Source organism: Acinonyx jubatus, chromosome A3 (genome assembly GCF_027475565.1).
Source record: "Acinonyx jubatus isolate Ajub_Pintada_27869175 chromosome A3, VMU_Ajub_asm_v1.0, whole genome shotgun sequence".
Lineage (NCBI taxonomy): Eukaryota > Metazoa > Chordata > Mammalia > Carnivora > Felidae > Acinonyx > Acinonyx jubatus.
The window spans coordinates 45,599,039-45,619,313 of record NC_069388.1 but is presented as its reverse complement, the minus strand read 5'-3'; positions in this window follow the sequence as shown (position 1 = coordinate 45,619,313).

Here is a 20,275-nt window from a genome sequence, read left to right as displayed (position 1 = left end):
AATGCTTTCAATCAGCCTCAGGCCACGACTTTTGTAAAATACAATAAAAATAAATTAGGGCTGCTTGGATGGCTCAATCGGTTAAGTGTCCAACTGTTGATTTCAGCTCAGGTCATGATCCCAGGGTCATGGGATTGAGCCCAGAGTGGTGTTCCACACTGAGTGTGGAGTCTGCTTAAGATTCTCTCTCTCTCTCCTTCTTCCCACTCCTGCTCGCACATGTATGCTCGCTCTCTTTCTGTCTAAAAATAAATAATCAGAAAAATAAAACAAAAAAGGACAAAGTACCAGCCTGAATTTTGTTTTTATATTAATCAGACAGAAAATTGTTTTTCAACAAATGCAATCAAAACAAACATTTTGAGCAAGACAAAAGAATTACAAAAACTTGACATGTTCTTTCAAAGGTATGTGTAAGCAATTATTGTATAACATGGTAATTACACTCATAAACTGCTGCTGTTTGACATTTGGAATCGTGGGACAGTTAATCCGGACCACACATTCTCTGACACCTCTCCCACTGGAATGTAGGACTACTGTGTCCTCCTCTTAGATTTGAGTAGGCTCTGTTACCACATTGACCAACAGAATATGGTAGCAATGACACTGCCCCAGTTTTAAGGCCTGAACCTCAAGAGATGGGAAAATTCTACTTCCTGTCTCTTGGAGCCCTCACTCTTGAACCCCTCAGCCACCATGTAGGACATCCAGCTACTTTGTTGGAGAGACCCTGAGTCTACCTAGGATGGAGCCCCAGTCTTCCAGCTGTCCTTTCCAAGGCACTGGGCATGTGCATGAATATGACTTGGACCCTCCAGACCAGAATAGGCATGAGCTGAACAGCACCAGTGATCCCGGTCAACACCAGGTGAAGCAGAACCACCCAGCTGGACCATGCATGAACTCCTAACATAAAAAACCATAAGCTGTGATAAAATGATTGTTGCACTTAAAGTACTGAGTTTTGGGGATAGTTTGTAATACAGTGATAGATAACCAAAACAAGAACTAAACATAATATTTAAAGTTTTTAATATAATGAATAAGCCTTCTCAACTATTAACATACATGACCCAATTTGAACTGATAACAATTTTACTCACAGGACACAATGTGTAGTTAATCTGTTTCTAGGTCGGCTTTGATAACATTTATAGCAGAGAAACCAGTCCACAAAAGTACATTTTTTGGGAATGGAAGAAAAGATTTTTAAACAATTTCAATAGACTCATAATATTTGCTTTTAATTTCTGTTCCAAATGAAGAAAATAAGGCTGTATCTTTTTTCTATATCAGCCCCTATGTATAAACAAACATACCTAGACACAGATACACAGATGTACACGTCTCCACCACACACCCATATTTTTTATTATGTTATTTATTTATCTTTAATCAAGGTTAAGTGCACTCCTTAATCCCCATCACCTATTTCACCCATAACCCCGTCCAAACCTTCCCCTCTGGTTACCATCAGTTTGTTTTCTATAGTTAAGAACCTGTTTCTTGGTTTGTCTCTATCTCTCTCTTTCTCCTTTTCCTTTGCTGGATGTATTTTAATTTTCATTTGCAGACCCTCGTCAGAAGCCAGTCACAAAAATTTATCCTACAGAGAACAAACTGGCAGTTGGCAGAAGGGAGGTGGAGGAGGGGGGAAATGAAATGGTGGATGAAGAGGAACAAATTTCCAGTTGTAAAATAAATCTCATGGGGATGAAAAGAACAGCACGGGGAATATAGTCAATAATTCTGTAATAATGTGTGCTGACAGATAGCAATGACACTTACAATGGTGAGCATTGAGCAAGGTATAGAATTGTTGAATCGCTATATTGTACATCTGAAACTAATATAACATTAAGTCAACTACACTTCAATGACAAATAAAACATTATTTTATTAAGTTATAAGATATAGCAAAGGTGATGGGATGTTACTTCCATGATTAGATTATATGAGTTTGTGACTCCTATCTTGCTTGCAGACACTTTTCTTTGCCGATTTTGACAAAGTCAGTTGCCATGTTGGGGACACCCACATGGCAAGAAACTGAGGGTGGCCTCTGGCCAACATCCTGTTAAGAAATAAGGCCCTCAGTGCAAAAACCTAAAAGGAACTGAATCCTACCAATAACCACGTAAGTAAGCTATGAGACAGATTATTCCCTGGCCAAACCTTCAGATGAGACAGCAGCCCTGGCTCACACTTTGTTTGCAGTTTGTGAGGAAACTCAGAAAGCACAATCCAGCTAAACAATGCCTGAGTTCTTGAGCCATGGAAATTGTGAGGAAAAGAAATGTGTGTTATTTCAGGCTGCTAAGTTTGTGGCAATTTGTTACACAGCTATAGGTGATAGAGATTTTGATTTCTGGAAGTGGGGTGCTGCTGTAACAAATAATTCAAATGTGGGAGTGGCTTTGGAACAGAGAGTGAGCAGAAGCTGGAAGGACTTAGAGCATTATGATAGAAAAAGTCCTGGACTTTGAGGACATTTGCCAGTGAAGGTTCTAAAGGAAGTAAGGAAATTGTTATTGGAAACTAGGGCAAGAGGGCCCTTGATATGGAGTGGCAGAAAGATTAGCAAAATTATCATCTGCAGTAACACAAAAAGTATATGTCCCTGATGGACTTGGTCATCTAGATAAAGAGATTGCCAAGAGAAGGTCTGAAGCTCCCACCTGGCCTTATCTTGCTGCTTATGGTAAAAGAGAGAAGAGATAGAGAAGTTGAGAGAAAGACATTATCAAAACCACTTTATATTGTTGTCTCCATTGGCCTTGCAAGCTTTAATGTCAGAAATCCTTCTCTACCATGGGAAAAAACCTAGCCTGACTTTCTAGCTCATTCTTAGGGAGCAGAAATCTTGGGATCCCCTTAAGCCACGAACACAGTCTTAGTGTCAGAAATCAGCATGCTCAGTCCAAGATGTCAATCAGAGCCTTCACTTAGGTAACCATAAGTTTTCACCCACATTTCTCCTGATCCCTCTGCCCATATCTACTCACATCTACCCACTAGATGCTGGTTTGCACCCACCCTTCCTCCCCTCATACACAGGTTGGGGTGGGGGGTGTCAGGGGACAAAGCTACCAACAATTCTTGCTCAGCTAGTGGCCTCTTCCCTCCATCTAGCAAACGTTAACTTGGACTTCCTCTTCTTGTTACTTGCTTGAGTTCTTGGAGATTCCCACTTCTTTGGAGGACCCCACCCCCATCCCTCTGCCATGCATTTTTCTTGGCTCGGGTACGGATATCCTAAACTCGGCTGCTTGAAACTTCTTCCTCAGTCTCTAGGAATCCAGAAGTAGGAATAGGTGGATTTTGTACATGACTGACAAAACTGAAGCCCCCAAATCTGTCCTACACAGAACATTCAAGTTTATTAAGTGACTTTTCACAAGTCTTGATATTCTAGCATAATGTTTCTTCATTGCTTTATTAATAGGATAAGCTATACAAATAGGTTTTGTAAAGTGAGATTGACCCATAGCTTTGTATTTTTAAATAAAACCAGCTATAGTTTATCTATGTCATGGGTTGTTTCAAAGAATCAATGCCTAGGTTTATTATTTAATATTATTAGCTTTCTGTTTTCTGATTCCCTTATTTCTGATTTTAACTTCTTAGTTCTACCCTCTGGCCTTATTTAGATGTTTTGTTACTCTGTTATTTTTAACTTCTGGAATGGAATACTCAATTTGTTTTTATTCCCTTTTTTTAATTAAAGTGTTTATAAAAGAAAAAAGAGGCAAAAAATAAAATACAAAACAGACTCTTTAAAATACAGAGTACAAACTTGTATTTTTGAGAGGAGGTTGGTAGGGGGATAGGGGACATATATTAAGGGGATTAAGAGTACACTTATCTTGAGGAGCACTGAGAAATGTATGAAATTGTTGAATCATTATATTGTACACCTGAAACTAACATAACACTGATGGTAATTGTACTTGAATTATAAACAAATAAATAAGTAAATAAATCAAAAGAAAGAAGGAAGGAAGAGGGAAGGAGGAAGGGAAGAAGAGAGGAAGAAAAAAAATTCATAGCTCAGAAGGGCCTAGAAGCCATTAGCACCTCTAGTGCCCACATCTTGGTTTCTAAATACCATTCCTCACTGAAAGGAACCAAAGTTCCTTCTGGAAATGGTTGATCCCTGGGGTGTCTGGTTGGCCCAATCTGTAGAGCAGTGGAATGTGTGACTCTCGGCCTTGAGGTTGTAAGTTTGAGCCCCACATTGGGTGTAGAGATTAGTTAAAAATAAAATCTGAAAGAAAAAAGGAAATGTCGATTTCACGGAAAGTACAAGATGAATCTGGAATACCTTGTTGTGCCAGGACACAAAATGAAGCGCTCAAAAAAATAAAGGAATGGGTCAAAAGGACACAGGAGTCAGCTTGAAGGAGCATCCACTGGGAAAATCTATGACAATCTGAAGACCAAAATGGTAATGATAGTAACAGCTTATAATCCTTTGAATACAATAAGAATCTATGAGCCCAAGAGACTCATAAATATGGAGAACAAACTGAAGGCTACTGGAGGGGTTGTGGGAGGGGGGATGGGTTAAATGGTTAAGGGGCATTAAGGAATTTACTCCTGAAATCATTGTTTCACTATATGCTAACTAATTTGGATGTAAATTTTAAAAAATAAAAAATAAAATAAAATAAAAGAATCTATGAGCCCACACTGACATGAATTATTTCTATCCCGGGGAAAGTAAATTAAATAATTTAAAACTTCTAGAGTGACAAAAATCCCTAAGAAAGACCCTTTAAGTAGCTGGCCTAAGTTCTAAGCACCAAGAAGGCAAAGCTGGGTTTTTCTTCCACACAGAAGTCTTCCTGAAGGACAGGAGTATGGACTGAGGTGTCCACCTATATCTCCAGGAAGAGGCCCATTGGCCACAGAGACTTGGGCTCACACCTCAGTTTGGCTCACCACATCTCTGTAAGAGGTGGGTACTATGGTCATTTCACCAGATATAATGGATACACACAAAATTCAGAATATGTTGGCCATACCCTGCCTTTGTATGCTGTGCTATTAGTTTTCTATTGCTGTGTAATAAATTACCACAGACATAGATATTTAAACAAGACAAATTTAACCCAAGTGTGGATTGGCTGGGTCCTCTGATCAGGGGCTCACCAGACTGAAATCAAGGTGTCATCCTGAGGCTGCAAATCTCATCTGAGGTTTGGAGTCTTGTTTCAAACTTACTGGTAGAATTCAGTCCCTTGTGGTTGTAGGGCTGAAGTTTCTGGTCAGGGACCTATCTCAACTCTTAGAGGCTGCTTAAGGTTCCTAGCCACGTGGTCTCTAGGCAGTTCCCAACATGGCTGTTGGCTTCCTTCTTGAACAACAGGAAAGCATCTCTTTAACGTTTCACACCTTCTTTTAAAGAACTCATCTGGGGTACCTGGGTGGCTCAGTCAGTTAAGTGTCCAACTCTTGATTTCAACTTAGGTCATGATCTCACTGTTTGGGAGTTCAAGCCCCCTGTTGGGCTCTGCACTGCTGGTGCAGAGCCTGCTTGGGATTTTCTCTCTTCCTCTCTCTCTGCCCTTCCCCCACTCTCTCTTTCCCTCACAAAATAAATAAATAAAGGAAAAAAAGGACTCACCTGATTAGATCTAGCCCACCCAGATAATCTTCCCTGTGATAATCTCAGAATCAACTGACAGTAACCCAATCAAGGGAAAGACATCCACCATATGCACAGTCCTGCCCATACTCAAGGGGAAGGATCATACAGGAATGTATTTCAAAGGAGCTGGAATTTGGGGGACCTCCTTAGAATTCTATCTACCACAACCTCTGGTGACAGGAGAAAGTCAGCCAGGAATTCGGCTGTACCGTGGATAGCCCACCATGTGGAAAATTGAGAGTGGCTTATCCCTTAAAATCTAAATATTTTGCTTTAATTTTTTTAGGAAAAAAAATAGCAATAGCACCAGTGGTAATTTACCCTAAGAATATAACTGAGAAATATACACTAATGTATGTACAAAATAATGGCTGGGATGTTGGTTTAGAAAAGTGGAAAATTGCAAACAACTAAATGTCTGTCAGCAGGGGACCAGTGGAATAAGTACTGGAACATCTCGTTTAATGCCAGATATATATTTACTGATGGAAAATCATCCTAGAGATCTAGTCAAATATAAAAGCAGTTCATAAAGCCATGGATACACAATAACCCCGTTTGTTTTATTTATTCATATTTCCCGGTATCTATGCATTTAAAAGCCAAAAAAAATATAAATCAAACTGCTAATAGTTGTGATGCCTATGGGGTGGGATTATAGGGGTGCCTTCACCTTTTACTTTACATTTTTGCATTATTTAAATTGCTTTCAACAAGCATTTAATTTTCTTATAATTAGCAGCAAAAAAAAGCTATTTCATTTTTATACAAGAGTACAGAATTTTAAAGAAGGATATTATTTTCTCCTTCAGTCGCTAACATTACAATCCAATTTTTTTCTCTCCGTCTTCAACTTTTCATACCATCTTGTCAAACAATACTAAATTGAGTGTCCTTAAAAGAAAATTTGACTTTCTTGCTGACGAGTGACAAGTCTCTGAAATATATCAAATGTGTGCAACACCAGGACATGTGGAATAATTTGAACACGAAAAAACCATAATATATTTTTCTAGAACAATATGGTGATAATCACAAGCGAAACCAAAATCATTTATGTACTACAAATGTATTACTTGCTTATCAGTTTCTGATTCATTTACTTTCAAAATTTGCTTATTCCTTCTGTTAAGACATTGCTAAAGCCATCAGCCAGTTCATCTTTAAGAAAGTGCACACCAGCTCTCGTGTCATATTGATTTCTCAATGTGTCATTACGGTTAAGTTATTCTACACCAAACAATGCTAATACTCTGAAATAATAATAGATTGCAGTCTTGCTGAAGTATTAGCTTCCAACATGTGGCTGTCTTTGCATGTTAAGAATTAATACAGCCTGCCAGGAGCTTCTTGTCATCTTGCTTCCCAAGTTCTCACACACAGGCTGTGTACTTGTCAGTCAGTCCTGTTTCATCCAAACAATTTTGCAGAGCAGTTATAGTTTGGAGATAAAATTTAAAATATATGGTCTTCATATGTGCAGATGGCTGCTGTAAGCAACAGAAGCTCAAGCTCTGGGCCCCCGTGGCAGTCCTCCAGGAAGTTCCTAACAGGCAGCTAGAACAGTACCAGGCTGTGGACAATGCCCTGCAAATCATCCATTAAGGGTCATTACATAAATCACTGTGTCTGAAAAATCCCAGCTGTCCTCACTTCCTCTGAAGTTCCTTCCTCCTCTGAAGAGGAGCCACACTTGACTCTACTATCCTAGGGGATACAATCCCTTGTTTAACTGCAAGAGTCTACATGCTGTCCTTGACAGTTCAGTTTGCCTTTCAGCCGGACTGTAAAATGACAATAGCACCAGGGCACCATCTGTTCCACCCAGGTGTGTGTGTTCTGTGGCTCTGCTCAGCTCACTGAGGAAGATGGGGAGGTGGGGAGTGTGGTGTCTCAGCTTCTGTTTGGTTTCTGTTGTGGAAAGTGCCTTCTGAGTGGCTTGACAGTATGGGTGTTGTGCCAGGTAGTCATGTGGCATTATGTGCCATTTTGGAATATGGCGAACAACTATCTGTGTTTGTGCCTGGAACAAACATACCATTTTCACCTGGAATAACTTAGTCCAGGTGAGTTCAGACCAGCCGAGGGCTGACTTTGCTCCTCATGAAAGGAGCTACTTCCCCAAGAAGCCAGAGGCCCTTCCTTTAGATGTTGTTGCTCTTCATAGAGATCCCCACCTTCATGACAAGTAGGAACAAGAGTGAACATCTGGCCAACTTCAGAAATAGTTCAAAACCCAACAGGTCTCCAAGGATCTCAGGCTGGCTGGCCTTCTCCCAGTTTTCTTTAAAGAAACATGTGTGAGCCAGCAGATATCATGCACTGAGAGAATGAATTCCATTCATGCATGGATATGCATTGGAAAATGGCAAAGATAAACATTTTGATGATTATGTAGTTATTTTTAAAATGTAGTATAGTTACCCCCACCTAACATTACAGATGGAAAAAAAGATTAAAATCAGAGTTTAAAGTACATGAAAACTAAATGTTTGGTTTATTTGTCTAGTATAGTTTGAAGAACCAGCAGCAGGTTTGACACTTCCCAGACAGTTTATGTTTTACCATAAAAATTCACACAAATTTTGACCTCTATTCCACAATATGTCTGTATTTTTCATATTAGAAAAAATAGTGTTACCAACATTTTAATGTGAGGGGATAGAAAGGTCCCCTTACCTATTTTGTTGCCTAGCTGGCAAGAAGTTACATTTATGCATATCTTTGGTTTTTGGAAAGCTGGCTGCTAGTGAAGACAGCTGCCACTGCCTATCAAAGTTGGCATTCAGGCAATTTTTCTTCTCTGTTTGGGCATTGCTATGTTTTGAGAATCCAAACTTACTTACAAATGCATTAAAATAATCCTCAGGAAAATGCATGTATGTACAGACACACACACACCTGCACATATACACTCTGCTACGCACCGCAAAGTGTCTGCACCCAGTTGAAAGGCTGCCAATAAATGACAACAGGGAGCTGCATCTGAGTTAAGGCTAAGTGAACTCAAACCAAACAGACCGTATTGATCTCAGATCACATCTGATTATGAAATTGCCATCATCCTGTCTTCTGGTATTGTCACTTCCTTTTACCTCTTGACATGTTTTTCTGGTGCCTCCAATCCAATCTGATTCTTCCCACACTGCCATTTCTAAACTCTCCGCTTTCAAATAAATCCCTCTCCCTTGGGTTCTTCACTGTTCCTGGCATCTCATATATGAGTCTTGCCCATTTTCTCAGGTACCCTCGCTCCATTCCCCAGTGTCACATCCATCCGTATTCCCTTGGTCCAAAGAATTCCCCACAATTTGAGAACTCTGTCTTTATCTGAGCATGAGCCTGGTGGAATCTTAGCCCACCACCACCATCCTGAGATCCTCTTCTTTTAGGGAGAACTTAAGAAACAACTTTGGAAGGCCAGTGAAAGTTCTTGCCATCTTTTATCCTATCAGCAAAAATATAGTGGGATTGGCTGTCACGGGGCAAGTGCCAGGAAGTATAGATAGGAGTTAGCATCTCCCTCTCCTGCAAATGCCTCAGTCCACTGTCTGTAGTTGATAAATTCTGGTCTAGGCAACAAAGAGAGGGAAAGTGTGACTGGCATTGTCATGGGAAGGAGGAAAGAGAGTTCTTTTCAAATGCCACTTAGAGATGTTTGGAACAGTTGAAGATTTAATTATCCATCTCTTTTAAGATCCACTTTGTCCAGGAGCTACATCATTGACTAGCAGGTGGACACATAGAAAAATGCCTTAGGTTGGCACCATATTTAAACATGTTAAGGGAAGCCTTTTAACTCACAAATTTTTCTTCTAGGAAACTATTCTAAATAAATACTCTCCTATTAGCTTGAACATTGGTACATTCAAGGCTTTTTTTTGGTGCCTTTTATGAAATGAAAATGGGGAAAGAACTCAATGTCCATCATTTGGAGATATGTTAAATAAATTGTGATGGGTCGATATTGTAGAATGTTATGCCACCATGAAGAAGAATGAAAGAGAGACATGGAAAGATCTTCAAGATATATTGGTAAATGAAAAAAGGCAAGAAAGAGCAATGCATATAGTATGGTATAATACATAAATAGTATATAGATGCAATACATGGGAGTATATGTACATTGCATGTGTGTAAATATAGCCCCAGTGCTACCCACAGGGGATTTCACACAAATTAGAAAAGTCATCCTCCTTCAAAGCACTTTACTTCCACTTGTTGGAGAAAACGTCATAATAAAATTTAAAATCTAAAAAACTCTGAATAGACAAGGACATTTTCCTTCTAAGACCATTTGGAAAATGATATCCTAAGTGGTAGTCCTGTCTCCAGAAGAACATTGACCGGAATTGGACTAATCAGAACCCAGCCAGTTCTCAACAAGGCACCATCAAAGGGATGAACTTGCTCAGAGCACAGCTGAGAAATCTCCTCACTCCAGGGGGAAGGTTGGGGCAGGGGTGGAGGGCAGAATCCATGTGCTCCCTAGTGCTAGAGCACAGTCTGACTATTCACACTCTGTTTCCTACAGCTGTACAACTCCAGAACCTGCCAGATCCTAGAACGCTTCTTAAAATGCTCCACTACCTTTAGCATACTTTGACCACTTTGGAAGAATTTTGACAAATACGCTCTAGAAATACTTCCAACTACAGAATGAAACCAAAAAATCACATTAGCTCTAAATTAAATTTTAAGTGTTATAACCATAAAATCCTCATTCCTCAAGCATTTATTATAATTTAAAATTGTAGTGATGTAGGCTAGAAGGGAATTAATTGAACATTTGGTCCCAGATCCACTAATTATTTATAGTTTCAGTCCTCAAAAAACTTTTAGAAAAAAGCCCTGAACATTTCAAAAAGTAATTGGTAGTGGTGAACTTCACATCATGTTCTCTCAAGAAAAACAATTAAGGACTCTTAATTGATAAAGCACCACACAAGGTGCTCCTTTTCCCCCTTGTCTCACACTTAGGCCATCTGAGATTCTTCAGACATCATTTTCCAAATCAGTATTTATTACCCACTCTGAAGAAAAAGGCCATGGGAACACATTTTAATAATTATCAGCATTCACTGTTGGAACATCTTGTCACCTCCATGTCCTCATGCTGCCCCAAATGAGTTTCCTTTCCTTCTGACTGCACCAGAAGTGGAAAGTCCCTGCTGGGGGTCTTTTACATAGTGCTTGCAAACCACAGTTTCCATCCCTCCCCCTGGAGCCCCGTACTACAGGGAACAAGGATAGATTGTAAGTTTTCTGAGTATCCTCCAAAGTCTAAGATGGGAAAAGTAAGCCCCTCCATCCTCCATAACACAAGTAAGAAGCATCTGTCATGTCTGGCTGGAATGAATAGTACTGGATGTTCTCCTAGACAAATGGTCCCTGCAAATCCCAAGGGGACATTCTGCATATGCATCTCTTTTGGAGTCTATCAATAATGATGCTGTGCTCACGAAACAAGTCATCACCAACCACAGTCTCTCGTTTCCCCTCTGGTCAGCTCTATGTAAACACTTCTGTGACTCTAAGTGTGGGCTTTTCAGGAAGCAGTATATACACCTCTCTCCTTGTGCATAGCACGCATCCATTCCTGCCATGAAGAGGCCTCTGGGCCTCTGGCCTACAAGACTGTCATCATACTTTTTCCCCATGAAAACCTTGGCCCCCCACCTAAACGACCTTCCAGTTTTGCAGACTTGGGCCAAGAGAAAAGGTGTGTTCAACCTCTGGCTGCAAACAACCCCACTGATCTAACAATGAAGTGGTATTTCCCCCAGAATGGAAACACGTGCTAGGGAAAACAAACAAACCTCTGAATGCTATCTGTAACAGCTCCATCTGCTGGTTCCCAGATAATGTTACAGATCTGACAGGTGGACATCGATCATATTGATCCAATAATAAACAGTGCTTTATAATAGAAGTCTTGTCGTCTTTCTTCTCAATCCATCCAGAACTGCTCCTGCCCCAGACACCAGCCAGCATACACAAACAGCAACCTGGGATGCTAAAATAGAATATGAGGATAGCTTTGGAAGACAATCTGGCTAAATACAGAACTCTCCAGCATAAAGGGAGAGTTAAAAGGACCGTGATAAAAGGACCGTCCTGCCCTCTTTGTGGTGTTGAACAACACAACTTCCTCTCCTGTTCCTTGGGTTTTCATCCCCCAAGATGGAAGTAGTGATACTTGCAACTCAGGTCCAAGTGACGGTAAGAGGATTACAGTAATGAGGCTGTGTTTGGTATGCTGTGAGCTCCTTAAAGCCATGAGTCATATAAAGATCAAGGCATTACAATTACATCTTAATATTCACTCGCAGTTATTAGAAATGCCTAAAGTCTCCCATTAATTCAGTGAGAATTAGATGTCTATCAGAGTTAGATGCTATGATATTAAAAATATAGGGGTGGAGAAAAAAAAGATGTGACAGAGCATTAGTAGGTAGAGCTCAAATGTACCAAGTTTATAGTTGCCACATCAGCAGAAAGAACAATCTTAGGTAACTTGCTCTTCTGAAGCTATTCAATACATACATGCCCATTTTCCTAATGGGAATACTATTCAAAGGTATTATTTTCATTATTTTAAAAGTCATATATCTTAAATGCCAAATTCCCACCATCAACTGCACACCAACTCCAAAGCCGTTATACTCAGAGGCAGGTACTAGACATGGACTACACTTTGACATTACAGGGTATGGATTGGGGCTTTGGAGCCTCCATGGTCTTCATTGCCCCTGCTCTAAACTCATTTCAAGTGTTACAGATTGAACTGTGTCCTCTTAAAAAAGATATATTGGAACCCAGACCCACAATACCTTCTTAACATGACCTTATCTACAGATGTGTTCTTCACAGAAATAATCAAGTTAGAATGAGGTCACAAGGGCAAGCCCTAATACAATATGACTGATTTTCTTATAAAAAAAAAAAGGGGGGGGGAATTTGGAAATGTGAACAGACATGTGCAGAGAGAACACAATGTGAAGGGACAAGAGGAGAAGAAGGCCACCTACAAACCAAGGAGAAAAGACCTGGAGCAGAACATTCCCTCACCACCCTTAGAGGGAGCCATCCCTACTGACATCTTAACTTTAAACTCCTCTCCAGAACTGTGAGACAATAAAATTTCTATCGTTTAAGCCACCTGGTTTGGGATATTTGTTACTGCAGCCATACCAAACTAATACACCAACTAAAAACAATGAGCTTGTTAATTGGTGGGTTGATTCGTTGGTTGATTAATTGATGGAATAATGGTAGAAGCAACAACACAAGAGTTATTCTATTTCCTCTATGCAGAATGGAATAACTGGTATAAATGGAAAATGCCATTTTCTCTGAAGGGAAATCCTCCCGATATAAAAAGTTCATATGCAAACAATTTTAAATCTTAAGCCTAACAAGATTTATAAATTCTCAGATGATCTTTAAACTGACAAGAGAAAAAAAAAATAAACTGACAAGAGAAAAAAAGAAACTTTTTCCTCATTGCCAAGTCCTTTATCAAGTTCACTTCCATGATGCTTCCCATTGAAATTGAAAACTGTCAAAGAATCACTGAGATTTATGATAAGCTGTTTCTTTCCCCAACAGCAACATCAGCATCGGTTAAAACTTGACAACCATAATCTAGATGACAATTTTGTGATTGGGTCTGAATGTAATTTGTTCTTCCTCCACTGCTGTAATTGTCCAGACCTTACCACTGACTTTATTGTGATATCAGCCACCATGATACCTTTTTTTCCCAAAAGATTTCCCAAAGAGCTAAACTCACCAGAGCCAGATAAATATTAACTTCTCCAAGAAAACCCTAGAGGGCTCAAAAGCAACCTTGTAATTCAGCCGATGGATTGCCCATCACCTATGGAAAGCTGCTAAGGATGGGGAAAGTATAAACCAGCATAATTTCCTATCTTCATTCTCTTATTCCTAACACATGAACGTGTCAGGGAGTTAGTGACCATGAATTCAGAATAATTAGGGGAAATGTCAATTCACTTACTCTCTGCGTCTTGTTCTAAGTGCTTTACTTCCAATATTGCAGTGGGGCCAGATGCCTTCTAGGAAAATCTAAGCCAGTTGTTCCTTCTCCAGGTTGTACAAGCCCAGGTTGTATATGTCCTCCCTAAGCATTCCCTTCCTTAGTGCAGACCTCATACCCCCAGAAGAGATACAGAACAAAGAAGTTAGAGAGGGCGTGGATGATAATAAAAAGTTAACCTATAGAGAACCCACTGTCAGAAAAGCTTACTATCCCCACCCTCTAGATGACCTTGGGCCTGGCCCCACTTAATCACAAGATTTGATTTAACCCAGTCCTACTCCTGTTTAGTGACTTCCTGTCCATAAGAGAAATACACCAGGGAGACACAACCCCTAACCAGAAATCAAACAATCTGGCTTCACTTACATTTAAAATGCGATACTTCTCTAAACCACTGTTACCTGAAAGTGACAAGATCTTCCATCTCAAACTTCCAGTCTTCTGCCTTATCCTTTTACTAAAAAACAATAAAACAATCTATGAATCTGTTGTTTATTTAGTCCTGAATGCCAGCAGCCAAGGCAGTATTCCTCATTGATACCAACAGAATGGACTATGAATCAAAGAGAAAGAAAACACTACAAGGGGAACATATTTAAGAGAGAAGGAAAGGGAGGAGAAAGACCAAGAAAGCTCATACTGGGTAGGGAATACTCTCCAGAATTTCAGTGACAGACAAAGTCATGTGTCATGATGTATGTCATGGCCAAGAGCAGGGCTTCTAGAGTCAGATAGACCATGATGGGAATCCCAGTTTTTCTATAACTAGAGCTAGTAATAATGATGATAACTGAAGTGAGAAGAGTGTCTACCATGTGGCAGGCACCACCAGACACTGTGCTTTACATACACTATTTCATCCTATTCTCACAGCAGACTAAGAATAGGTTCTATCATGATCTCCATTTTACTCAGGGGGGAAATGAGGCACAAAGAAGTAATTTTCCCCAGGTCACAAGACAGAGGAGAAATTTATATCCATGCACTCTGACTCCAAAATCTATGTGTAAATTCCTTAAATATCAGGTTCCTTAACTTTAAAATGAAGGTAATAATTTGGAGTGCCTGGGTGGCTCAGTTGGTTAAGCATCTGACTCTTGATTTCAGTTCAGGTCATGATCTGATGGTTCATGGGTTCAAGCCACTACAGTGCAGAGCCTGCTTGGGATTCTTTCTCTTTCCCTCTTCCTCTGGCCCTCCCCCTACTCTGCCCCATGCTTTCACACACACTTTCTCTCTCTGTCTCAAAATAAAAACTTAAAAAATAAAAATAAATTAAATAAAGGTAATAATTGGTGTTCCCTAACTCATGAGGTTATTGTGGGAGTTATAATAATCATATAATCATATATATTAAAGACCTTAGAACACTGTCAGGGACATAGTAAGTGTTCAATAAAATACATGCCATTAAAGTCCAATCCCCTATACTGGCTAGAATTTAAATGGTAACTACTTTGAATGGCCCCAAACAGTAGTTGATTCCCATTTTATTGTTCCACTCATTCTTTTCTAAGAATTAGCTCAACATCAAGCATGGCTTACCCTAAATTTGCATGGTTCTTAGAATCCAATATTCTTATTTAGAAAGAAAGCAATCCTATGGTCTTAAAAATATCAGAAGTCCTCTTAATTCATTTCAATGAATCAGAGATCAATATGAGCAATATTCCACTATTTCAAAGTATACTGCGAGCCTATGTTTATTCTAGGAGGATTAAAGACTTAGAGATCTTGTGTATTTGACCTTCACAGGGCTCATTTTACCCTCAAAACCCAAAACAATTTCCTTGATTTTATTTACAAACAACTGGATATTTTTATGGGCTGCAAATGGCCTTATGTTGGCCATGTGTATTTATCTTATAGGAAGCACATCCAATGTCTGATTCAGAAGTGCTAGTTATAAAGAAGAATATTTACCAGGAATGTCCAGGGAGTGGTCCAGGCCAATGCTAGGAAACAGGAAGGATTAGATTTGGGGCAGAGGACACAGCATTGTGTGACATTGTGTTGTTATAGCTGCTCAGAAACTTAGCTCAAGACTTTCCACAAACACTCATAGATCCTGGGGTAGAACTGTCAACATCAGTTAATTAGGGGAGTTATGGTTAATTTTATGTGTTAGTTTGGCTGGGCCACAGTGCCCAGACATGTAGTCAAATACTATCTCCGTGAGGGTGTTTTTGAATGCAATTAACATTCAAATCAGAGTACAGCAAATTACCTTCCATCATGTGGGTGGGCTTCATCTAATCAGTTGAAGGTCTGAATAGAACAAAATATTTGTATCCTTCCCCCCACAGCACAAAAAGGAATTCTCTTGTCTGATGGTCTTCAGACTTGAACTGCAACATCAGTTATTCCCTGGGTCTCCAGCTTGCCAGCCGGCTGTGCACATTCTGGATTTTCCAGTCTCTATAGTCATGTGAACCAATTTCTTTTAATCAATCTCTTTCATCTTGTTTTAATGCTGTGATACTTGAGTTATGTTAAGTATTTTGATTGGTTTTAATCTGTAACATATTTGAACTCCCTGAAACTATGGAATATGAGCTTTTTTGTAGCTGGTGATGAGCCATTCATTGTTGGCCAGAAATATACACAGAAGTCTTCCATGATAATTTAGGGTTACTGAGAACCACTGAGAACTACTAACTCTGCAGGTTCATTGGATCCTTCAAGTTTCTCATCATTTTCTATGTCTGACTTTTCCCACAGCACTTTCTAGTGCATTGCTGTGCCATGGACAATTTGGAGAACTCAAGCATTAAAAGAATGGTGTTAAATGATTGTAACATATTAAAAATTTTAATTCCATGAGTCCATGATGGGGCCCAAGGGAAAGGAAGCTCTTCTTTACAGAAAAAAAATACCAGCAAGTACAGATGGGAGGAGCAATGGAATTCAAGTAATGGATGCCAAAAACCAGTGGTTGGAAGTTATTGGGGAATATGGTGACAAAGAATATCAAAACAGTGCCAAAGTATTGCTTACCCCTCAGATTACTTACTAATCACTTACTAATTCACATGGTACAATTTGACAATCACCATCTTAACCAAGTAATCAAATTTAGCCTCACTAATGGAGGAATTTGCTTCCCAACAAACTGCAATGTGACATACCACACATGTGATGCTCCCAATCCAGACTCTAGATCTAACATCCAGTTTATGGCTGTGCAGGACATAAAGAAGCAAGGGAAATGACACCAGGAAAACATAGTGCGGCAGGTCCAAAATGGGGGTGGTATTGTACAAACGGTCTGGGTTCTTTAAAACTTGATGCCAGAAAGAAGGGAAGGAAGGAAAATAACAAGGACTGTTGTAAATTAAGAGCATAAGGACATTTAGGTGCCTGGGTGGATTACTCAGTTAAGTGTTCAAATCTTGATTTCAACTCAGGTCATGATCTCATGGTTTGGGAGTTCAAGCCCCATGTCAGGCTCTGTACCGGCAGCGCGGAGCCTGCTTGGGATTCTCTCTCTCTCTCTTTCTCTGCCCCACTCCCCTTCTCTTTCTCTCTCAAAATTAAAAAAAAATCAAAGTATAATGATGTAAAAAATAAAAATATATATATAAAATGCAGTAACGCAGCATATAAACCTTGAGTAAGTCCTGGGTCTGGACAAAATCAATAGGCTATAAAGATACACTTTGTCATGGGTCAAATTTGAGCAAGTTATGGAACAACTGCTGACTTTCTGAAGCATGGCAATGGTGTTGTAATTATGTTGTAGAATGTGTGTTCTTAGGAGACATGTTCAAAGTATTTGTGGGGAAGTATCACAATGTCTATAACCTTAATTCTAAATAGTTTAACAAAAATAAAATGTCTTTACTAGGGTGATAAAGTATCTGTGCCAAAATGTTAACAATTGTTGAATCCAGGTAGAGGGCGAATAAATGTTCACTCTACTATTTTCAATATTTCCGTTTGAAAATACTCAGAAAAGAGTAGGGGTGAAAATCAGCTTTCAGAATTACTTGTCTTCCCCCATCTCCTCCAGCCCCTCCTAACTTCTAGCCTAGCACCTTCTAGCCCTGATGGAAAAAAAGGGATGAATTTGATATTTTTAAGCAGCTTTATTGACACATAATTTACATACCACACAATTTGCCCAATTAACTGTACAAGTCAATGGTTTTTAGTATATTCATAGAGTTGTGTGACCATCATCCCACAATCATTTTTAGAACATTTTCATTACCCCAAAAAGAAACCTCCCATCCCTTAGCCATCACTTAGCCTCACCAGGGTCCCCAACTCTAGGCAACTACTAATCTAGTTTTTATCTCTAGATGCATCTGATTTTTGCTCCTTGAAGATTTGACACATGTTGCCAAATTCCCTGCCCACTGCTAATGCTTTAACAAAAATGATCTGTGTCCAGCTGCGTTCACTCACCCAGGAGCTGCAGGAGATAAGAGGGAGCTGGTATCATTCTTGACCTCTGGGGGCCCAAAAGTGTCACAAGACCATGTCTTCTGTCTTCTGGCTCTGCTAAGGGGTCCACTGGAGGAAAAGAAGTGGGTGTGCTTTCAAATAAAGTGGACCATGATTCCATCTCAGATGAGCTCAGTTGACTCTTTCACTGGCCGAGGGCAGGTGGAAGGGTCATTGCCCATCTGTAGAGTCTCTACCACACCCCATTTGCATTCTGACATTATCTACAGATACTCTGAGCTTCCTGACAGCACCTTCTCCATGATCAGGCATGGTGGTCACTGACTTTCCTCCATCTCAGCTCTCACCTCCATGGAGCCACCCTGGCCACTATGCATGATGCGCAGGTGAAACACAAGCAAGGTACTGGCCTTCCTTGATTGGCTGGACTGCAGAGTGGCCTAGGCAGCAGTGAGAGGTAAGGAACTCTCTCTGCAAGAAGCATAGTAGAACTCTTCTTGAGACCATGCAATTATATACTAGCTGAATTCAAAGCAGTATAAAGTTTTGTTTGGGTTGATTTTATTTATAAATACAAAGAACTGCTCTCTCCTTGCAGACGATGATACCTTTGGAGAACTTCATGGAGGAAGGTTTTTCCAGTGTTAAAAGTCCATGAATTTTGAGTCCATGGATAGAACAGAAATGTCTCTAAAGTAATAATAGTATAAAAGACTACGGAACTGGAGAGCCTAGGTGGCTCAGTCGGTTAAGCATCCAACTCTTGATTTCATCTCAGGTCATGATCTCACAGCCATGAGATCGAGCCCTGAATTAGGCTCCATGCTTAGCTCTCTCGTTCTCCCTGTGCCCCTCCCCTGCTCGTGAACACATGCATGCTTTCTGTCTTTGTCTCTCTCTCTCCCTCTCAAAAAAAAAAACAAAACACTATGGAACTAAGAAATGACACTGCATGAAATCTGTGTAGGTCTGAAGGTGTTTAGGTATATCAAGTTTAGCACCAGATTACTAAATAAGCCCAATAAGAAGACAAGTGAGTTGTACCTAAACAGTTGTATTTCATTTAAATCTTGCTCCCCACTGCATCTCTTTTATAATAGATTTTTATTAGCATTTACCTAGTCAATGCCCTGGTACATTTGCTATTTTTAACTAGGGTTTCCTAAATGGAGAGTGGTATGAAGACAGATTTGATGTACTCTTTGTTAACATCTCTCAGTTTTCCACCTGGAGACCACCACACACCGACGTTATAAGCTAGCTCTGGGCATCTCTGTTCACTGCATAGCAGGTGTCAGCAATATGGGCAGAAAAACACAGAAGCCTCTCTCCAGGGCATCTGCTAGACAAAGAGACCCATTCTCATAAGGGCTACAAATGTGAGGGTCTGCCTTCAAATCCCCTTGTCCAATTTTGGGCACAAGCACAAAACACTATTTTCACCCAAAGAAGCTATTCATCAATGATCCCAGAGTTTACATTTGGAGGTGGTGTAAACCCAAAAATACGCTCTAGATTTGGGGGTTTAACTGTAAACAAAGATTACAGAAAAAATCCAAGAAAAAAAGAATGAAATGCAGTAATAATTTTCCAAGATCACCAGCTCCACAGGCTTGAGTGCAGCCTCAGATTTCTCTGAAGTAACTAAAGATTTCTGGGAACTCACTCTACCGCCCAGGAGAGCAGACTGGAGAGGCACTCTTTGTGCTTGGCACTTAAGATTAAGAGCTTCATTTTATAGCTCTTCTTTGCACCTGTTGAATGGGTTCCTCATCCCCACCCCCACCCCATATCCACTCTTCCCTTCTCTCCCACCCTCTTTCTACAGCATCATTTTTCCATCCTTAACCGCCATCTAAGGACCGTTATCCAGTGAACACAGACCCAGGATAACTTGTAATAGTCAAGTCAAATGCTTATGTTTTTCCCTGCAGTAGAGCAACATTTTCATCTCTTATTTTCCTTGGCCAGATGGAAGATGTCATTCAGGGAACCCCAGGTGTTTTGAAGATGAAAAGGAAGGTAGGGGGCCTGACTCAGTGCTTATTAACCACAGAGAGAATTTGGTTCACTTCAAGAAATAGTAAAATAATGGCACGGGAGACACAATGACTCTTAATGAATTCATAAGAGTAAAGTGTGAG